At 41.6% G+C, this 23,046-nt stretch overlaps 1 protein-coding gene across 6 annotated transcripts in view; it reads right to left on the bottom strand.

The window, feature by feature from the left end:
* The window catches only part of NEK6 (NIMA related kinase 6), a 107,287-nt gene extending 97,025 nt beyond the window's left edge, over positions 1-10,262 (bottom strand). For 2 of the 6 annotated variants that reach the window (XM_073314017.1, XM_073314018.1), the window contains exon 1: positions 10,109-10,256. The gene's annotated coding sequence lies outside the window, so the exon portion shown is untranslated. Of the gene's footprint in view, positions 1-9,993; positions 10,068-10,108 lie in introns of those variants that run through there. The other 4 variants (XM_073314021.1, XM_073314020.1, XM_073314014.1 and 1 more) reach the window with 4 other exon arrangements.
* Positions 10,263-23,046: the final 12,784 nt, after the last annotated feature.

Raw genomic sequence — 23,046 nt, 5'->3', positions numbered from 1 at the left:
GTTCTAAGATCTGCCACAGACTTCCTGTTTGACTTTGGATAAGTCAGTTAGGCTTCAGTTTAGGCTGAAACCAACACAACTACTGACATGCTTGAAATGAGGAGTGCATAAGACTTTGCCAGATCAGAGTTTGAGGCTATAAGCTCTTCAAGACAGAGACTGTGTCTTCATGCACCTTTGTACAGAACCAAATGCAAATGAGCTAGTGCAATGAAATAATATTCCTAACTCTTATTGATCCCCAGACTAACAGAGGGCAAAGCACAATCTCTTCATGGCTCACTTCAGCAGCCATCTCTAAAGAGGGCATAATAATGATGCCTTGCCTGGGTAAGGTATAGTGAGGATAAATTAAGTAACATCTGTAAATTGTTTGAGATACTTGGATGAAAGTAGACATATATGCCAAGTATTATTTAAACCTTTAAAAAATAAACACCCAATTTTCTTCATGTCATGACACTGGTGAACTTTAGTTCAAGTATTGGACAAATTTTCACAAATTTTCTATTGCGGGTAGTATTAATTCACAAATATTAAAACAACATATCAGATCACTATAACAACATATGGTCTAAGACTCAGTTATGCAGTCCTGTGCATTAACTCAATTTTAAAAATACCAATATAAAATAATGTATCCATTTTTTAACCGTGAGCTCTCACATTCAATCTCAAATTGCTGAACAGAGCAAGAGATTCCATTAAAAAATCATGACCATACTCAATTTTCATATCTGTTCCTCTTAAGTCTGCATTCTACTTGCTACTGCTCAGGTCATTGTTAATGAAGAAGGATTTGCTACACATTTCCCTGAGAATTCTCCAGGCTATCAGACCTTGTTGTATAAAATAACAAACAAAAAAAGAACATAGTATCATCTTCATTTGCGCAAAACACAGCCAAATCATAAGACATAATTCAATAAATGCTGTAAAAGCATGGAAAGAAAAAATATTAAACACATGCAGTAATAACGTCACTGTAGAGACACCAGTTGCATTTCAAATGAGAATTACTTTTTTTACACAGCTCTGGGCAATGTGTCAAAATAAATATTAAATAAAGTCATCTGTATTTCTAAATCTACTTTCTTAACAAAGATGTATTAAGTAATGCACTCTGCCTTGCAAGGTAGAAACATTTTACTTCCAAGCATATGGCAACAATTTTACAAAGTTTCTAGGTCTTACTCAGTATTTAACACATGATTTGACTAATTTATTGAAGTAGTACAGACTGATTTGTACTAAAAAAATTGCAGACACTTTAAGGTTAATCAGAATGACAGTAACTCTTCAAAGTAGGCCCTTTTTATTTTAGTTCACCCAATATTTTGTCCTAGAAATGGTCTGTTGCCTGACTTAGCTAAATAAATAATAGCAAATATGAATTTGACTAAGATGCTTTCATTATATTACTGTTGGTTTCGCATGAAAACCTATTTGGAAACAAGCAGCAAAGGAGAAATTTTTCTCTCTCCCATCTGTGACAGGCAGCTGCTCACTGGCTGGAATCTGATGATGATACCAGACACTTAAAGTAGCACCAAACCAAAGTAAACATTGCATAAATAACTTTAAAAACGTCTGTCCCACTTAATAAAATACAATTTCTAACATAGCTGTGCTATGCCATGACATTTCTAATTGCAAGGAGTGGGCTATGTTAAATACTGTCCATTATTAGAAATTAAAAGATCAGTTTTCATATTTTTAAAATGTAAAATAGTTTATTTTGGATATTAAAAAATGTATTCAAAAACCAAAACTGAACCCCAGAGATTTCTCAGGCATGCAGAACTGTGGTACTATAGGCACAGATGTTTAACTACTCAGCACAGGTTAGAATGTAAAGTAATCTTAATTTGATCCAAAACAATTCACATGTAAAAATAAGCCAAGATACAAAAAGAACAGTTCAGCCATGTAAAGATTTGTAGCTATACAAACTGCCATGTCTGAACCACAGTTAACATCAGGAAGGTGTTGGTTTAGTTTTCCTTTTAAAGAAATCTTGTCTTACAACTTTTAGAGTTATTTTGCCATGTATTCAAGTAGGATATTCATTCCCCATGTCCTACACTACAGAAGAGTTAAGACAGAAGCTTCCTATTTAGTTATTTTTTATTATAAATGTTTTATTTAAGGCGCCTTTAAACAAATATTGATTTGTTCTATAATTTAAATGTAGGGATTAGAATCGGCCACAGTAGAGTTTTGCTTTAAGAGCAGTTTTTAATCTACATTTGTATTCAAGATTTCAAAAGATTATGTATTAACAAACTGTCTGGAACTTTATCATTTGGGCCACCACCACCTCTATTTCAATACATACTCCTCTCCTACCCCCAATAAAATACTTTGTTTTCCCCTGTCTCCACCATTAACGATATCAAAATACAACCTGAATCATAGAATTTAGAAATGGAAAAGACCTATTAGATCATTTCCAGCCCATGCCGCAGCCAGTGAACAACTGCTCCCTAAAGAAAATGCTCTAATGTCTTGTCTAGTCCAGGTCTGAACAACCCTGCAATAGTGATCTCACATCTTCCTTGAAGAGACCATTCCATAAACTACCACAATGTATTGTTAGTAATTCCTTGCTGATGTCCAACCTAAACATTCCCATGTTGGTTATTCCTCCATGCATCATCCCAATGGCTCGTTATTGCTCAAGGATTAAGGGGAGACAAACTTGCAAGCTTCCCAACGCAGTTCTGGCTGAATACATATGGTGTGTAACAAAAAAGTCCCAGCAGACCCATATAGCTTTTGCAGCCTGAATGTTTCCTGAAGAAAGCTGGTGGCTTTTAAAGACAAGTGGTACATGAGCATCTACAAAAGTTATTGTATTTTCATCTCACTATTTCTTAATTTGTTTTCATAACAGGGGTCTGTAATGGAACCTCTGAGAACTTTTTCTAGAACTTGTATGAACAGTGTGGTGCAGAGAGGAGGGCACTGGACTGGAAGACAGCACTCTGAGTTCCGTTCCCAGCACGTGTGACCTTGGACAGGTCCCCACCTCTCTTTGCTGTTGTCTCTCTAACTGTAAATTGGGGATGCTTACCCAGCCTTCTGAAGCACTTTTGAGATCTAATGAATATCAGTACTAAGTATTACTATGCATTTGTACTATAAACTTTGCAAACAGAACGGCTGTATGGAGAGAATATGTTAAAGTTAATGGACTAATTACAGAAGCAAAGACTATTGAAGACCTCTTAATCTTTTAAGGGCAACTTCTTAACATACCCTCCAAGGTAGCTTTCAGGTGAGACCTTAGAAACCTTTTTGTTCCACATGGACATTAAAGGGCTTGTCCACACATGGTGCACTGCTGAAACGTCTGTGAAGACGCTCTATCCAAAGTCTCTTCCGCTGACATAGCACTTACATAGGTGTAATTTATGTCACGGGGGGGGGGGGGGGGGGTTGATTCACTCCCCTGAGCTACATAAGCCATACCAACCTAAGCTGTAGCGTAGACATAGCCAAAGAATCCATGCAATTAATTTGATTAACTGAGCTTTGCACAGTTTAACAACATATAACCTTTTGAAATCTTGAATGGAAATGTAGATTCCACCCTTCATGCCAAAGATAAAATGATCCGGGAGTTCTTTGGATAAACATTATGCAAAATATAAAATACATAAATCTTTAGTGTTTGATTTTGCTGCACACAGAGACAGAAAGGAAACCTGATGTTTACCCCATCTTGACTTTTTATTTAAATTTTAAATTAAGAATTTTATTAAAGCAGACATCAGCTTGCTAGATCACGCCCAAAGTACTTGCTAGATCACGCCCAAACACAGTGTCAGGAAGTTAAACTAATGGTTGACTGGATCTTAAAAAAATTCACCTATGGCAAACAGACACAATACTGGTACTTGATTCTGACAAATCTAAATATCTGGAGTTCATTTATGCCATCAAACGTGGATAGTAGTGGATAGACACCCTGGGCATTCCCAAAAATGTTTCTTTAAGATTTCTTGCTACTGTCTTTAAATAAACTAGTCCCATAGGAATCTGTAGTTTATGAAGCACCTGATTTATGCAGCAGACAGGTGAGTTTTTCAGAAGTCCTCCCCTTTAAGAACCCGAGCAGCAGAATGAAGTTACTTGCTGCCAGAATTAGCTGAAAGTGTCTCACAAGCAGACACACATGGTGTCCAGATGACTGGCAGCTACAAGCTGAAAGCTGCTAGTGACATCCACTTTACTCCCAAAATGATCCACATGCTAACAATTGTGCTCACAACTAACCTCACATTTAAACATCCATCCCACTTTAGAAATTTATATTGGCCTAAAAGACTTATAAACAATAGAGTTTATTACTATTAAATAGGTTTCAGAGTAACAGCCGTGTTAGTCTGTCTTTGCAAAAAGAAAAGGAGTACTTGTGGCACCTTAGAGACTATTAAATATACTTCCTATGTTTGAAAAAAAAAACACACCTTAGAACTTTATCTTCAAAGACCTGTACAAGTACTTTTTATTTTTTAAACAAAACAACTCTGTTAGGTAGGTAAGCAAGTGCGGAATGATTTTCTTCCATATGTACATGGGGAAAACAGACAAAGATTGGTTAAATGATTTTCCAAGGCAAAAGGGGGAGTCTGTGTCAGAGATAGAACTGCACTTCAATAGTTAGTGGCTCCCAATTCTCTGCTCAGACCACACTATCATGCCTCTCTCTCTCTCTATGAAGTACAATCAATGTACAAAAACTCAATATAAAATTCTAAAGATGTTAAGAATATGTTAGGTTTCAGAGTAGCAGCCGTGTTAGTCTGTATTCGCAAAAAGAAAAGGAGCTCACTTCATCGGATGCATTCCGATGAAGTGAGCTGTAGCTCACAAAAGCTCATGCTCAAATAAATGTTAGTCTCAAAGGTGCCACAAGTACTCCTTTTCTTTTTAAGAATATGTTAATACATGATTTTTATCTTGACCTTATCACTAGGAGGTTACTCAACATGCTAAGCCACAATGCAAAAAGGAAAGTTTGTTTAAAAATTAAAAGCCAGCCTGTTTTCTGTAATGAACTTCCATTGATTTCTGATCTGGTAGAGATTAAACCAAGTTTCACAGCTGTCAGAGCCATGAACTGCCTCTTCCACATCATGCAAATCTATCAGCAGTAAATTAGAAAATGTTTAAATCACACAGTTATAAGACTAGCCTCGTTTCTGAGATGCTGTGTCCCCCAACTAAACACTGTTTCATTAAAGACTGTTTTGTTGCTCAGTATTACATCTTACATTGATGTCCACAGTTCTGTAATTCATTGTTCAACTTTTGCTTGTGTTTTCCTTGTGTAATGCAACTCCCTCATCCCTTCCAACATGCACACTGACAACTTTTCTTGCATTAAACATAAATTGAAGATGTTTGTATTTTTCACTTCTTACCCTATTTACCCTGCTGACTGTTCTAATTTACATTGTCTGATTTTTTTATGTTTGCTTGTTGAAGTCAATTTCTCAGTGCCTTGATGTGAAAGATATTTAGCACTTATGGCTCCTCCCATCTTCAAAGATCTGTATGCATATCACCTAATTAATCTTCACAGCACATCTTGGAGCTGAAATATTCACATTTTACAGAGGAGGAAATTGAGGTGGAGAGGCTGAAGGAAAAGTCGGAATCAGGGGGTTCTGGCTCTTAATCCGGTGCTCAGAGTACTATATCGTACTATGTAATTAATGTGAATAGACCACACAATGCAAGAAATATCTTCCATTTAAAGCCTTTCAAGACATCAAAAATCTCTGAATAAAACCAAAAAGCACTTTGTTAGGTAAATCACAAAACAATTTTCAGATCATTTGCTACTGCTGCTCTTCCTCCTTCATGGGGAGCGATTAGAAAAGATAATTTAGGCCAAAAGTATTCAGTACAAAGTATAAATTTGTATCATACACCTGAACAGTGACTGTCAGGCAGGAGGGGGAAAGCAGGTGTTATAAACAAACTCAATTTCCAGAGCAGACATGGGCATACAGGTTTTGAATTGTTATTAATTTTGCCCACTTTTCACAGAACTAAACAAAACTGAAATTTCATAAACTTTAATAAAATTATTTGAGCATAAGCTTTCGTGAGCTACAGCTCACTTCATCGGATGCATACTGATATGCATACAGTATGCATCCGATGAAGTGAGCTGTAGCTCACGAAAGCTTATGCTCAAATAAATTGGTTAGTCTCTAAGGTGCCACAAGTACTCCTTTTCTTTTTGCGAATACAGACTAGCAAGGCTGTTACTCTGAAACCTGTCATAAACTTTAATGAGAAACTGAACAGTTCAGAACACTGTAACCAGAACTCACAATCAAGTTATTGTGACATTCTTCTCCTTAGTTGAATTATATGTCTTTCATGGAGATGGAGGAGGGATGACAGTGTTTTTGCATGTTAGTACCCATAACTAGGATTATTAAAACAGAGGAAAAAATGTTGATTTTGTACTAATGAGTTCCTCTTTGGGTTGTAAAAATCACTTGCATTTTGAAATCTCACTTCTCACTGGAAATACTTCTCTTCCATTAGTGAAGGCTTCCCCCATCCCCCATTATTTTTAAAATATAAGCCATAGGAAATAGTACAGCAGCCCCAGCCTAAAACAAGTTCCTTTTAAAACAAACAAAAAAGAACTTGGTTCTCAGACAGAAAATCTACAGGAATAAAATTATTCTGACAATAAAAGTTTGACTCTGTGTCAAGAAATATGTCAAAATATCAACACGGTTTAAACGTCACATACATTAAATGTTTCCTTGTACTGCTTCCTAAAATATTACTGGAGACAAGTGGGAGGACAGGAAGAAGTTCATATGAGGAATTTGCATCAACGAACTTTCAATTGTCATAGTATTTCCTATCAGATTATTTATTCTGTGAAATACCGTAAAACTCTCATTGATAAAAATATACAGACAGATGGAGTTGTTTAGAAAGCTGTTCATCATTCTAAAATAGTGCAAATCACACTTTGGATTGAAGAACACGTTAAAGAAAATGGCATTTCACTGTTCAGCCCAAACCAAATATTCCAACTACAGAGAGATTTTTGTCTCTCCAAATGTACTAATTTTATTCCAGATATACTATACACCATTTAAGAATAACAGAAAATAAAGCACTCTAAGACTAGTTAGACTCCTCTCCCTTAAAATGTTCAGCAGAATGTTAAAAAACAATAAACAGAAAAGTCCCCAAATGGAAAATGTCTGGAGGTAGAGAAGTTCTCAGACTAGAGTCCATAGACTAACCAGTGATTGCAGAGCTCTATCCATGGCACATGACCACAGAAGAGAAGGCAGTAGAGAAGGTAAGGGATTTTAGAGTAGTGGGTATCAACTTTTCGAGACTACTGTATCCCTTTCAACTTTCTGAATTGTCTTGTGTACCCCCAAGTTTCACCTCACTTAAAAACTTACAAAATCAGACATAAAAATACAAGTCTCACCGCACACTATTACTGAAAAATTGCTTACTTTCTCATTACCACCATATAATTATAAAATAAATCAATTGAAATATAAATATTGTACTTACATTTCAGTGTATAGTATACAGAGCAGTATAAACAAATCAGTGTCTATGAAATTTTAGTTTGTACTGACTTCGCTAGTGCTTTCTAAGTAGTCTGCTGTAAAACAAGGCAAGTATCTAACTGAGTTGATGTACCCCCTGGAAGACCTCTGCGTACCCCCATGGGTACATGTACCCCTGATTGAGAACCACTATTTTATACGATAGTAGAGCACCTATTGCATGAGGTGATTTCTCTCTCCCAGATCAGAATAGAAATATATGGGAACCACTGGCTAAGGCATGTGTATCTGGCAGCACCACCATCTCGAATGTAAAAAAAAAAAAAAAAAAAAAAAAAGTGCAATCTGACACCAACCCACATAAAACCACACAAATAGCCCTATTTTTAGAGTAAATTTTAACTTTGCTTAACTCCAGAAGCAATGTTGCCTACTAACACCTTTCCTAACAGCACTTATAGATCAGCAAACCTCCAACAAAGAGGGGAAAATACTGCACTTTGGTGTCATTTCAACTCTTTTCTCAGATTTGTCCAGATATGGGTTAGCCCCAAAATCAAGAGTTGCAGTAAATTGGGAAAGTCACAAGGCCAAAAGGAGCCTTGGCACTATCACTCAACACTTCTCAAATTTCTTCAAAGATTATTTATCTCCTCCTCCTCTCTCTGCCTCTCATATTTACATTGTTTCTTTCCCCTACATTAAGACTGATGTCCACATGTTCCCAGTCCACTAGCACATTGCTCTGTGACACTATGATGCTATTCTTGACAGTAAGTTCTAGTCCAGGGGTTCTCAACCTTTCTATTTCTGAGGCCCCCTCAACATGCTATAAAAACTCCACGGCCCACCTGTGCCACAACAGCTGTTTTTCTGCATATAAAAGCCAGGGCCTGCATTAGGGGGTAGCAAACACCGCAGCTGCCTGGTGCCCCAAGCCACAGGGGGCCACTGTGAAGCTACATTGCTCAGGCTTTGGCTTCAGCCCCAAGTGATGAGGTTCAGAGCTCTGGGCTTCAGACCCTGTGGTGGGGCTTCAGCTTTCCGCCCTGGGCCCCAGTGAGTCTAACACTGTCCCTATTTGGCAGACCCCCTGAAGCCTGCTCGTGGCCCCCTGTGGGCCCCAGACGCCTGGTTGAGAACCACTGTCCAATCTAGTCTGTTATGGACTAGTCTCCCAGAGGAAGTGGTGGAAGCCCTATTTGCCTGGAACATTTAGAACGAACAAAGCACAAAAATATACATTAGGAAACAACCCTGCACTAGCTCTGTAGAGGGTGGGAAGAAATAATAGATCCTCATAGGACTTTTCCATGTCTAACTCTATGACTCTAGTCCTTTTCTCCTAATGATACCACAAACACCTGCCTGGATGCTACACAAAGACACCATCTAAGGAAACTAAGGAAGGCAAGTTTAGGGAGCGGGAAAGACTCCAGAACATTGTTCCTGAGCATTACACCCAAGCCAGTCACTAACCTGGCCACTAAATACATTCAAAAAGTGACAGAGTGGAGACAGGTGCCCCAAAAGGAGAGAGCAGCACATCCTGTTCTCCTGCGACATGGACCTTCCCCCGGCCCCTGCAGCACAGCAGCAAGTCCACGAGCCCTCCCCAAAGGCCCTGAGGCCAGTGGCCAGTCCACATGCCCCCACCACAGGCCTTCCCCAGCCCCCTGCAGGCCAGCCCATGGGCCACGAGCCTTTGCCAAGCCCAGGCAGGACGGTGGTCAGCCTGCATGCCTGGTCCCCGGGGCTCAGTTCACCCACACACACACAGAGCACACACACCCCGCAACACCCCCTCCCCCACCACACACACACAGAGCACACACACACACACCTCCCCCACCACACACACACCCCGCAACACCCCCCTCCCCCACCACACACACACACACAGAGCGCACACACACACACACCCCCCGCAACACCCCCCTCCCCCACCACACACTCAGAGCACACACACCCCGCAACACACACCCCCACCACACACACACACATCGCGCACACACCCCCACCACACACACACACACAGAGCGCACACACACACCCCCCGCAACACCCCCTCCCCCACCACACACACACAGAGCACACACACCCCGCAACACACACCCCCACCACACACACACACATCGCGCACACACCCCCACCACACACACACACACACAGCGCGCACACCACCCCGCAACACCCCCCTCCCCCACCACACACACACAGAGCGCACACACACACACCCCTCCCCCACCACACACACACCCCGCAACACACCCCCTCCCCCTCCCCCACCACACACACACACACACACACACACCCCGCAACACACACCCCTCCCCCCCACACACAACACACACCCCTCCCCCCCACACACAACACACAACACACACCCCTCCCCCCCACACACAACACACACCCCTCCCGCCACGCCACGCAGACACTTGTTGCCTCCCGGGAGGGCCCCGCCGCGGGCGGGCGGGCGGCTCAGGGTGGCCCCGGCGGGCGCTGGGGTGGCCCCGGGCGGCCCCTACCTGCGCTGGAGGCGCGGCGGCGAGTCCCGCAGCCCCGCTCCGAGTCCGCGGCGGCGAGTCCCGGACACAACTTGGCCGCGCGCTCCCGACGCCCCCACCCGGGCCCGCGCCTCTTGCTCGGCTCCCTCCCCCTACGCGGGCGCGCGCAGCCCCGGCTGCCACGCAGGCCCTGCCGCCCGGGAGCGCGCCCCGGCCTGGCCCGGGCCCAGAGCTGGGGGTGGGGGCGGGGCCGGTCCCCCCCCACGGGGCTCCACCCGGGGTGGCTCTGCCCGCCCCAGCCCGCGGGCCCGGCTGAGACCCCCTGGGCGCGCGGGGTCCGGCCCGAGGCGGGGGAGCATGGCGGCGCCAGGCCTGTGAAGGCTCCGCTCAGGGAGGGCCCAGGCCGCGGCAGGGCAAGGGCTGGGCCCCCGAGGGGCACGGGCGGGGGCCCCGGGGCTCGCGGGGGTGCAGTGGGAGGTACCCGGCCCCCCAGCTCTCTGCCTGGGCCCGGCTGGGAGGCAGGAGGCTGCCCGGGGGCTTGCCTGGGCCATGCGAGCAAAAGCGGGAACAGCGCCTGAGCCCTCAGCGTTTGTACAGCGCCTGACACAGGGACCCCAAACCCACCCGAGGCCTGTGGGTGCTACTCCCAAGGCTGTGCTGGAGGGGAACCAGGACTGCTCCTAGCTCGGGCCTGGCTGGCTGTTGGACTTCTCCAAGGGAGACTTAAATCCTGCCAGAATGGGCCTGACTACTGATATAAATAATAGAGAGAAATTTACCTGCAAGTTTGTTTAACTTCTGTTTTTAACTTGTGGGTTTTTCCACATCCTAAGATGAGTCATAGCAACAGCAAAACTGTACTGTGGAAAACAGAATTAGAAATGCCCTCCCACCACCATCACAGTCTCATCACCTTTACTCCCACGGAAAATTATGTTCTCAAATGCTTTATATGTCAGGAGACAATGCTCACGTCTTTTGCCCTTGAGACTGACAGGATGCACATATGTACCTAATCATTTTGTTAATTTATACCTTTGGTTTCCCCCTTGTGATCCAGATAAAATTCCCCTCCACCTCTGTGGTTAACAGGAAATGAGCAGTGACAGTGAGAGAGTTAGAAATTAGTTGTAACAGAGACAAAACAATAGATTTAGAGTTTTCTTTCCCTAACATTTACATTTTTCTTTTCCTATTGATGTATGTACATAATGTCCAGTCAAAAGACACTTAAGTGCCCCATCTTACAAGCACACATGCACTAAACATGAAGGACAATGTGAGTAGTTCCACTGAAGTCAGCGGGACTAGTTTTTATAAAAATAAGCCTTGAATAAGTGGGTAGAGGATTGGGGCCTTAGTCCAAGTCTAAAATTTAGGCTTTGCTATACATTTAATATGATTTTTCAAAACAAAAGGAACAGAAATATTTCCATTTAGTTTTTCTTTTTTTAATAAAATACTATTTTGTAGAGAAGGGTAGATTTAAACATCCCTCTGCTCTGTTTTAAAACTAAATGTGATAGTGTTTTTTACTAGTGAAAGAGAACACAAAGGTGAAATTAACTAGAAATAGAAGTGAAATTAACCACTCTCATTTCATTGTTTATGCTTCTCACCCAGCTTTGACAAACAGTTTATATGATGAAAAATACATTTGCTTTGTAAAATTATGTTTTTGTAAACTAAAGTCTAGTCTACACTCAAAAAAGGTTTGCTGGTATAGCTACACAGGTGTATTCTTACAAAAACCTTCCGAGGGCACAAGCATACAGCTTACACAGGCAAGAAAAGTGTTGTTAGTATAGCTTATACAAGTTTGATGAGCAAAATAAATTATACCAGCAAAAGCACTTTTATGCCAATATAACTTCAACTACACTAGGGCTTTTGCAAGTATAAAAATGGTGCAACACAATCATGCCCATAACCAAAATTGCTATACCAGCAAACATTTCTACTTTTAAACTTGCCCTAAAGTGTCAAACGGTCCCCTATTCTTTGCAAACAAGTCTCAGAACTGAAAAATTCATTACACCAAACATGTCTTACAATATATTTACCCATAAAAAGTAATATGTAAGGTATCTACATAAAACATATGACTATCAAGACAATCGTTGTGAAATGTATGTACCGGTAATATTAAGGAATAGTGTAACTATATGGAAAGTATGCTTTATGGACTCGGAGTAAAAGTTTGTCACCAGAGGATAAGTCGTCTTGGTGGCCAATTCGAAAAGGAGGGAGCTGTCATCCTGACTTATTTAGCCAGTGAGATAATGCAAGGCTCAGTTGTCTTGCTTTATTCCTTCCTAAGATTATCAATAGAAAACCATTAGACACAACTGCAAACAATCAAAACCACTTGGAGGTAAAAAAGGAACATTACAACAGATCTGTTTGCCCTGACTATGAATAAAGACGAAAGACTATTTCAGTATAACAGAGGAGGGGGGAAACCCTCTACATCCTTTCACCGAGGAGACATCCTGGTTCTCCTGAAAAATTGGATCCTGATTCCAGCCAGCCAGCTCTGCAACAGACTGAACTTTGAGGGGAAAAACTACTTTATTAGATAGGAAAGGTAACTTAAGCGTAGACCCAGGTTCACATTTTTTATTTTGTTTTCTATTGTAAATGAGTTTCTACCACTCTCTTTCTCGTTTCTAGTTAACCCTCCATTCTTTCTTAATAAAACAAAAGTAAGTTTACCTGTGAGCGCTTATGAATCAACAGGACCAGTGATTTAACGTAAAACTACTAAACTGGGTCACACTGTTTCCTTGGGTTGCAGAAGATTTGGGATTTCTGAGAGTAGACAGTGTCAGGGACTAGATATCACAGAGGAACAATTCAAAGAGATTTGGGGTTCACCTGTTGTTAACCTGCAAGACAAAGACAAGGCTGGTGTAGCCCAGAGGCAAATCCTTGAGTGACTAACAAGTTGGCAATGTCAGGGAGCTAACAACCAGTTACCACAAGCAAGACTCCCTCACACTGGAGTCCTGGGGTAAGAGGGTGACTCACAGTCCTGGGTACCCCAAGAACCATCACACAAGGCATTATGCTTTTTAACATTAGTGATAGATACATACATGTATCAGCTAGGCAGGGTTTTCCATCTTTCCCACAATACCCACTCCTGTTTGATTTCAACATATCTTCCTCACATGTATGTTTAATAGTGAAATTCAGGCAAAAGGTAGCTTTGAAGGAGCTCTTTAGTTCTCAAGGAGTGCCCCCAAAGGAGCATTGTTTCGGGCTTGGGTGTAACTATACAGATCTAAGGGGCAGTTTTAACATTTTATTGATTTCTCACCTTTGACTTCCATTCCTCAGTGGTTCCATTTGTATTTTCTCCTAAAAAGGAGGATTTCTCATCATATGTTGTTGTTACCCTGCATGTGGATTTGACCTACCAGACAATGTGACCAGTCAAACCAGACTGGTTTTTTAACACAGGATGATAGGCACGTGGGGCAGAACATTCAGCAAACACACAGCAAACTCCCACACGTTGTGACAAAATTATCAATAATATCCCACCTGCTCTGTTCCTTAAACCTCTTGTGTTTAAGAGTTATTTTAGATACCCTGCAACTGGAATATAGTTGGCTTGAGAGGACAGTCCCAATAAGCAGTATCAAAGGTACCTTAACAATAACATCTTGTATTTTCAAAAAAAGAAAAGGAGGACTTGTGGCACTTTAAAGTGCCACAAGTCCTCCTTTTCTTTTTGCGAATACAGACTAACATGGCTGCTCCTCTGAAACCTATCTTGTATTTTGTTATTTATTATTTGCATTGAGGTAGTATCTACAGGCCTACCTCTGAGATTGGGGCAGCACTACACTAGGTACTGCGTACCCCCACACACAGACACCCCTGTCCTCCTTCCTAAACCAATGTTCTCTTACATAAAGAGATTACAATTTAAATAGAATAGCATTTTAGATTTGTAGAAGAGCCACCTGTCTTTGCAGACAGTCTGACCACAGCATGTAAATCAGTGCCATACGGAACCTGTTACCAGACACATTTTGGTTAGAATAAGTTATTTTTTCCTGTAAGTTTATCTTGTGTGCTTTCATAAGCTCCAAGATAAGTTTCTATTTTGCATTAAACTGAAACTTCATGACAAACCTTGGCTTAAATTACTGAGTTTATCAAATGAAATTCCTAGTTTCAGGCAAACTTTTTGCCAGAACAATGCCACCTCTGGAATCCAGAGACGAGAAGATATAGCAAAAGGTTTGTGTAAATTGAAGGCAATTGCATCAGTAGACCTGAAACCATTTGACCAGGGGAATTTGACTGGCTTGGAGTTTTGTTGCAAAAGTTTCTTCGACAACTCTAATGTAAACTCGGCTGTGTAGTCAGTTTGGGTACATGTAGACAAGACCCTTTCAGAGGCTCAAGTCCCTAATATGTCTGATACTTAAGATGTTGCAAGAGTATATACTATCTCCTTGAACATTTTGGATAATGTAAAGAGTTTTCTCTCATGGGTACAGATGCTTGCACAGCTATGCTATGCTTCTCACTAGAGACAGAGTAATAGACACACCAGATGGAAACTAAGAGGCCACCTGGTTTTAAAGCAAATTATATCATCAGTCCATCAGTACAAAATCTGAAACATAAGGGAAGTGCTTAGAGTGAAACAAAATGAATTCAGTTTTTTTACCCAAACTCAATTTTCCCAAGATCGGTGGAGCATAGTCTTTCTAATATGGACAGAGGTGTAAGGACTTGTTAAGTGTGTAACATCAAATGAAACACAAGAGAATTTTTAGTTATTCTGTTTTCAGTTACTGTCCTTCTAGGCAGTAAAGAAGCCTTTAAATATGAGCTACATTCTTGTGCACCACTCCAACATCCAGGCTCTTTTATTGCCGAGTTAGACAGACCAGACAGAATTACTTTAGATTACCAACAGAATTCAATTATAAAAGAAAATTTAATTTCCTCAATTAAGTCTCGACAGAGATGTGCCTAGTTTAATACAGTGCATTATTGTTCCATGTGAAATTCCTTTCTGAACAACCCAAATATGAAAGGAAAAATTTCAACAATAATTTTTTCTGGAAGTTTTGTGTGTCAAATATAATCAATTTTAAAACAAAGTTATTAATGGATCCTGCAGCTTGGCTCTGCACAGCAATGTTGAAAACTGTGTGCTTGAACACCCAAAGCTTCCTTTTAATTCAGTACAAGTGCTGACTGCCCAAGTATTGCGGTATTAGGCCTTTAAGTCTCTAAATCAACAAATATTTTGTGAACACCCATTTTAATGAAAGTACTGCCATTCACAGGTCTCATTAACCATTTTCATTTGATCAGATTAACTGTGGTACACAGTGCAGTTATGTGTTGATCTAGGGATCAGTTTAAGTCAAAGGTTAGGCTTTTTTGGGGGCGGGGGAGGAAGGGATTGCACAAATTAATAGAACAAACTGAAGAACTTAATTTTTTTAACCTAAATGAAAACAGTCTTATGTTTGGATACAAACAAGTCTTTATGTTTATAAAGCTCTGTGTATATGTTCTAATGGAAATATTTTGTAATGAAAACAAACAGCACTGTTTATGTGTTTCTTTAAAAATAAAGGGAATATGCAGCAGTGCAAACAGTGTTCGCAACCCAAACATTGCCCTAGGACATGTGAAACTAGCTAGTCTATTTTCATTGTCCAAACTGAATAAAGTGCAAAAAGTAAACACACAGCATAAATGGTGAACCACAAGTTAAATCTGATTTTTTTTTCTTTCAGTTTCAAATGATGCAGACAAAGAGAATTGTTTTAAAAAAAACTAGGATTTTTAACTGGCAGTAATCCTTAAGGATTTTACATCAACATACAGTCTGATGGATTGATTTTTAAAGTTTACTCTGAATGCTAAATGCTATTGTCATAGATTTCTTCATCCTTACTCCATTACTGGTGAAATCCTGGCTTCACTGACTAAAACAGACCCTGGATTTCACCTTATGTATCATATATGCATGCTGTCTTATTTGTTAGTTTTCTTCTTAACAGAGTATACTGTGAAAACTTCCTGCTAGGAGTTATTTTCAACAAACGTTTTTTCAACCCTAAATGAAAATAATAGACAACGTTTGGAGAAATGCTTTGGTCAAAGTAGAGAGAGAAGTCGGCTGCATATTCTCCTTTCTAGTTATAAAGCTGCAGCATGTCCTCTCTACACACAGTACATGCAGGCTACTTTCATAGCATATCTGCTGCATGCATGCTCCATTCTCATATTTCTGTAAGGTTTGAGTCCCAAAGGAAACATTAATGCTAAAGGAATGCATACCAGTATGTGACTAGTCTAAAAGTCAGTACAAAAAATCTCCACCAGATTGCCCAAAAAAATGCCTCTTTTTTTTACCAGATAAAGATCTGCAGATTGATCTCATGAGCATTTGTGCAGAAGTTTATTCTCAAACAGATAAAAGTGGGTGAAAAAAAAAATTCTTAGAATCAAAAGAGATTCAGAAAGAATTGGTGTTCAGAAAGATAGGGCAAACTAGACATGTCATATGACCCATAAAACAACTCCAGTCCAGCTGCCTGTGGATCTCATCAGGGAACCAGATGTGACCAGTGGCAGAATATCCTTCCCAGCATGGGATCTGGAGTACGTGATTGCCGTCCAGGAAAGGGGAGATGGGAAAATATGATTGAGAAAATGGCATGGTTTTAAATGTTTAATTGCTTAGAAGAAAGACACATTTTCTTTTACAGAAGAAAAGATGCTAGAAAGCAGGTTAGGGAAGGTGTCTGGAGAAAGAAACAGAAGGATTTTCTCAGATAGACACAAAGGATTTAACATTGTTTCCTCCACTTTGTTAAGTGTGGATTTTAAAGGATTCAGTGACCTAATGAACCATTATTATTCTTTTTTCTTGGTCAGAAAAAAAAACCTAGGATGGAAAATTAATTTTTTTCCCTATTTTTCCCTACCCAGGGGGGCTGGCAACTGTGATACAGAATTTCTTCAATCGGGCAGAGAGGGAAAGGGAGAGGTGCTTTCACCTGAGCAGAAGCTGCAGGAGGTTCAACATGCAAAGCAGAGGTACAGCAGCTGGACGGGGCTGAGGGGGACATTTCACCTGCAACTCTTTCCTGTGCCTCCAACGTGGCATTAGGACTGTCTGTCTGTCTGTGGTATATGGCCTCCATCACTGTGTATCTGAGGACCCCACAGCATTATGAAGTGCACAAATAAGCTCGCTTGCTCTTCTCTAGTCAGCAGGGAGTGGGCTTGTGTGTGCATATCTTGATATTGTGGGAAGACTGGCCACATAAGAGGTTCTGCATGCACAGAGGTTTGTGCACACTGATCTCTTTTGGGGTTGGATTCCAGACTGATGGGGCAGTTGCAGACAAAGTTTGGTCTCCTGCACACACAGATTTCACTCTTGACGCTGGCTGTGGGAGGCTATGATCACATAAGAATGGCCATACTGGATCAGATTAACGGTCCATGTAGCCCCATATCCTGCCTTTCGACTGGCCACTGCCAGGTGCTTCAGAGGGATTGAAGAGAACAGGGCATTTACGGAGTGATCCATTCCCCGTTGCCCAGTCCCAGCTTATAGCTGTTGGAGCTTTAGTGACACCCAGAGCATGGGGTTGCATCCCTGACCATCTTGGCTAATAGCCACTGATGGACCAGTCCTCCATGAACTGATCTCATTCTTTTTGGAACCCAGTTATACTTTTGGCCTTCACAGAATTCCTTCAGATTTGGCCTGCAGTTCACCTATTGACTACCTCTGCCCTGTGCCTTAATACTGGCTTTTGCCTGACAATGGTCCCCTTCAGTTTCCTGTCAGCACAACTCTTGTAGGTGCTACATGGCTAGCGACCCCTCCATTGGCTGCTTCTCCCGGAACCCTCCGTCAGGAGTTTCACATGGCAGAGGAAGAAACAGAAAGGGTCAGCATTAATTCCCTCAGAAGATTGCTATGTGTTTGGCGGACAATATCACACAAAAATGCTGATCCAACAGCCCCCCTCCCCCAGCTATATAGCCTGGTCCCCACAGGTCCTCCACGCTACCTCTTACTCTGGGCTGTGACTAAGTGGCATGATCTGGCTCATTGTCCCTAGTGATCTGAACTGGTGAAGCTGTGTCCTATCGCTAATCATCGCAGCCATCCAGTCACCCTCCAACCTTAGTTTTTGGCATAATATGAATTTTTTGAGTGGTGACAAACTATACCCAGAATATATAGGCACCAAATTGCACCTAAGCAATATGCATGGAAAGGAAACTGTTCGAACAGATTGATCCAAAGTCTAACACACACACACACTGATTCCATCAACTTCGGTAGAGATGCTTGAGATGCAAGTCATAGCAAACTTTGGCCCTGTGTGTCCTTGTCCTCAATAAGCAAAGATGAGGCCCAACCCCCTCTCCCCAAGCTTTGGGTTAACTTGGATCCAGAGCATCACAGACCCAGCTCTTGAAAACAGTGCATGTTATTGTGCTAGAGCTGTGGCTTATGTGACATCCAGCAGTTAATGTTTTCACGATAGCGCCGTATTCCTTTCCTATGCGATTTCGCCCAAGAAAGGTAAATTGGTCAGGTCTGTTCAGGGCCCTTTCCAAAATATGCTGCAAATCTTTGGTGAACAGATCTACAACTCAAACCCCATCACTAAGTCCCATTCAATCCATTCCCTCTGGCTGACTGTAGCATTTATAAAGACCTGCCAAAGTCTATCATATTTTGCTAATGCACGGTATTCATTTGGGCTGTTTGTTTATTTGCCTCTCTGATCGTTAATGATGCTTAAATGCCTCCCCTTGCTTAGCCATGCTGGAGTTTTCATTTTCTAAGCATTGGTTTGATTTCTGGCAGCTCCATGTGAGTATTTTTTTTTAAACTGAAATTGAAGCCAGATTGACCAGTTCTGACTTTAACAATCTTAAACCCGTCCCATTTTTCCCTGACCTTCTTCTTCCCGTGATCACATCCAAGTGTTTGGGCGAGTTTCATTGGAATGCACAGTTACTCTCAGTCTTGGTGAGCAGTGCCTGTTATTCAAAACGAATTGGCTGAGTTTTCTATCTTTCACAGCCAGATGTTACAAATGGGACCCTGCCAAAAGCTGCAATTCATGCACCTTCTCTTCCCCAGCTCCCTTTTGAAGGGGGAATTTTCTAAAGGAGCTAGTCCACATAATGATTTTTTTCTGGAACTTGCTCTCTCTTCTTCGGTTTTTCACGTATTACCTTCATTTTTTAAAGTATCTGCATCATGCTTTTCACCAATTTGGTCATTTATTCATAGGGAGAACCACAGAGATGCTCCCATCCCCTTTCTAAACTTTGTGTTCAGTAACTTCTGGGAACACGGTAAGAATTTTGCCATTGACTTCAATGGGACAGGATCTAGTCTTGTATTTTGCTCCTCCCCCTCTATATATTCATGGGGTTTGATAAACACACTGCAATACACGAGCTCCACATTTTTGGGACCTTCCTGTACTCTAGGAAGTGTACAGATAAGTCATTCCACTCACTGACTGATAATGCAACAATTTAGCTATTATACAGGACCACCAAGTTACGCACATAGGTGGCTTATACCACCACAAGATCCCACTAATTATCCTCATCCACCCTTCTCTATCCTCTCCCATTGTCTGTTAATCTCATGTACTCTAGTCCTATTTTAATTAAATTATAAACTCCTCTTCTGTGCTCACCCAGCACACTGGGGCCCTGATCACGGTTGGGATCACTGGGAGCTACTGCAGTACAAATACTGACAAGATGACAGTTGGGCTATTGATTCGTCACTGAAATTCTCTGTGCCTCAGCTTCTCAGTATGTAAAATGGTGATAATACTCACGTTGATGGGACGTTGAGACACTTAACTGAGGACCATTTTGTGACCCCTTCAAATCAATGGTTAGTTTTGCCTTTAACAATAACCAGTGCTACAATATTGTCCTTAATGTTTGTAAAGTGTTTGAATTCCTCAGATAGAAGGTGCAATAGAAGTGCAGAATAGGAGATTTATTTATTAGCAGTCCTGCAAAGGAATTTTTGTGAGCGCCACTGGGGAATGTTTGACAGGTGACATGGGTGACCTCCTGCCATGAGCGACATCTTTCCACTTCAATTTACATTCTCTAAATGATTTGGCATCAGATTCCTTAAAGCATACATTTAGTTCCCCCCCCCCACCACCACCATCACCACCACACACACACACTATTCACTTATGCAGCCCCAATCAAACACCCATATTCAACTATTTGTTCCACAGAGCCATGTTAAAACATGAAACACTGACTCCTGCTTTCAGGACATTCCATCTTGGGAAAAGCCACATGCCCAGCAATTTGATTCATGGACTTGCCGTATCAGGCAACAGCATTATTGTCAGGTGAAGATGGCAGATCGCTGTCTTGACAAGAAGCATTTCTGCGCTTGTAATTTGATTGTGCAGCCAAATATACCAATGGAATGTTCCAGCCCGAGTAAAGAAAAGTGATCAATCTGTGGTTTGGTTGCACAGGGACCAAAAAGACTGTGGAGCATACAGATTTTGAATAGTAAAGAACAAACCCCAGGTGTTCCTTAGTAGCTGCAGCAATTCTAACCACCAATGGCAGAGAAGTGGTTAAGGGAATATATTACGGGTGCAAAGGGTCTCCTGACCTCTGCCACTGTCAGTCCTCTCAATGGGTCTAGAGACGCTAGTGGAATAATTATGCCCTATATTTAGATTATGGATGCATTGGGAAGGGTGAAGGTTGAACATGAGGAACACAATTGTTTGCAGTTCATTAGCAAAAGGAGCAGCCAAGGGTGCGTGCAGGGCACTGAACTGGATTCATGCCACCTGGAGTGCTTGTGCCAAGCTGCATAACATTAAGGAAGACAGATCTGATTATGTGGAAACAAAAGCAACAAACAACTGTGTTTGGATTGTCACTTGCACAGTGCTGAAGGAAGGAAGGAAAGGAGAAAGCAAGACAAGTTGCCGGCCCTCAGCCCCACAATTACTTCAAGAGTGGTTCTAAAAGTTACCAAGAAAACTCTCTGCACAGAAAGCGTAGAAAAGCTTGAACAGGAGGTTGAGTGTGTGACTGGGTTTGAGTGCACTAGTGTGTGCATTGGGGGTGTCTAAATGTGCTGCGTAGTCAAGTGCATGCAGGTGAGCATGTGTTGTGGTAAGAGAATGGGAGAGTGAGTGTGCTGTCATTGTGAGTGAAGGGGCGATACGTAAGGGTGTTTGTATGCATGTACATGGTGCGGATGAGTAAATGTTGTATGGGAAGGCTGAGTATGGTATGTGTGTGGCAAGAGCTCATCCAGGTGTAAAGGGGCATGTGTGGGTATCTGTATGGGTATGAAGATGGTGTGCACACAGGAGTAAGTGGGTCTGAGTGCTGGGTAAGGAGGAAGTGAGGTCTGGGGGACTGGTGATTTAAAAAAAAAAAAAATGTAGAAAATCCAGTGGGTACAATTTATGAAATAGTCTCAGACACTGTCACCTCCAGTACTATCTTCTAGTGGAGAATTCATTTCACACACAACATTCTTAGAAAAGGACAAGATAAAGAAGATGCTGAGATCAAGGTAAAACAGCCAGGAGATAGAGAAAAATGTATATATTTACAGGAATAGTGTCAAAACTAACCTTGTAATGTCCAATTCCTAACCCTGAATATCTCTCTGCAGTGCATCATCATGGTTCAGTGCAACATTGAGGAGAAGCTAATCCAAAGGAATGGGAACATGACCTGAATCAGAAGACTCTCTCTCTCTCTCCCCCCACCTTTAGCTAATTACTGGAAATCTTTGTCTTGTATCGAATCATCTAGGAAGCTGGATGAGGGAGTGAGTCCCCATATTAATTAAAGACCATGCCTGAACAACCACTGCAGCTTAGTTTGGAAAGGAGAGTTTAAGTGACTCAAGTTTTAATTCTGCATTTGTCCCCTGAGCTCTTGCAATTCTCTCTCATTTTGGAATGCATGTCCTCCAACAAAAAGAAAAGGAGGACTTGTGGCACCTTAGAGACTAACCAATTTATTTAAGCATAAGCTTTCGTGAGCTACAGCTCACTTCATCGGAATGTATTCCTATCGTAATGCATCCAATGAAGTGAGCTATAGTTCACGAAAGCTTATGCTCAAATAAATTGGTTAGTCTCTAAGGTGCCACAAGTCCTCCTTTTTCTTTTTGCAGATACAGACTAACACGGCTGCTACTCTGAAACCTGTCCTCCAACAGTAACACTTGCAAAAATGCTCCATAAATGTTAACATTTACTAATTAACCCTCCCAACACCTCTACAGATTGGTAAGTAAATATTATTATCCCCGGTTATATTCAAAGCTATAGTGCCAGGGTCAGCTAGAAAATTAAGGAGGTTTCACTCTCAGTCTTGTGTTCAGTCTAGACCACACCTAGACAATAGACAAGAGTGAATGTTTTTACCAAAAACAAGCATTGCTAGGGCGATGATGAAAAGCAGGATTATCAGGGCTATATCACTGACTTCTGCTGTCTAATAGGTCGTATGTTAATTGCTTGTTGGAAGCTAAGAGGAATCCCCTCCTTCCACTATCCCCATTTTGCAGAAAGGGAAATGGAGGCAGAGAGAAGGGAAATCATTTGGCCAAGGTCAGACAGCAAGTCAATGACAAGCTGGGAAGAGAACAAAAAGGGATGGACTCCAGTTCTAACCACAAGGCCACCTTCCCGACCAGAGCTAAAGACTAGCCCAGATTGAAAGTCCAGGAGAAGGGAGGTTGAGCTGAAAAAGGCTTTGTGAGGATAGCTAACAACATTACTGCCTATGTCCATTTCAACCATGGAAGTCCCCTGGATGTCATAACAAAGGCCTTTTGCTGCTGACCGGGTGTTGCAGCCATCAGTAAATTTAAAGTCAAATATGGAAGAGGTGCATGG

Source organism: Lepidochelys kempii, chromosome 16 (genome assembly GCF_965140265.1).
Source record: "Lepidochelys kempii isolate rLepKem1 chromosome 16, rLepKem1.hap2, whole genome shotgun sequence".
NCBI lineage: Eukaryota > Metazoa > Chordata > Testudines > Cheloniidae > Lepidochelys > Lepidochelys kempii.
The sequence above is the reverse complement of the archived record's forward strand: the minus strand, read 5'-3'. Positions and strand labels throughout refer to the sequence as shown.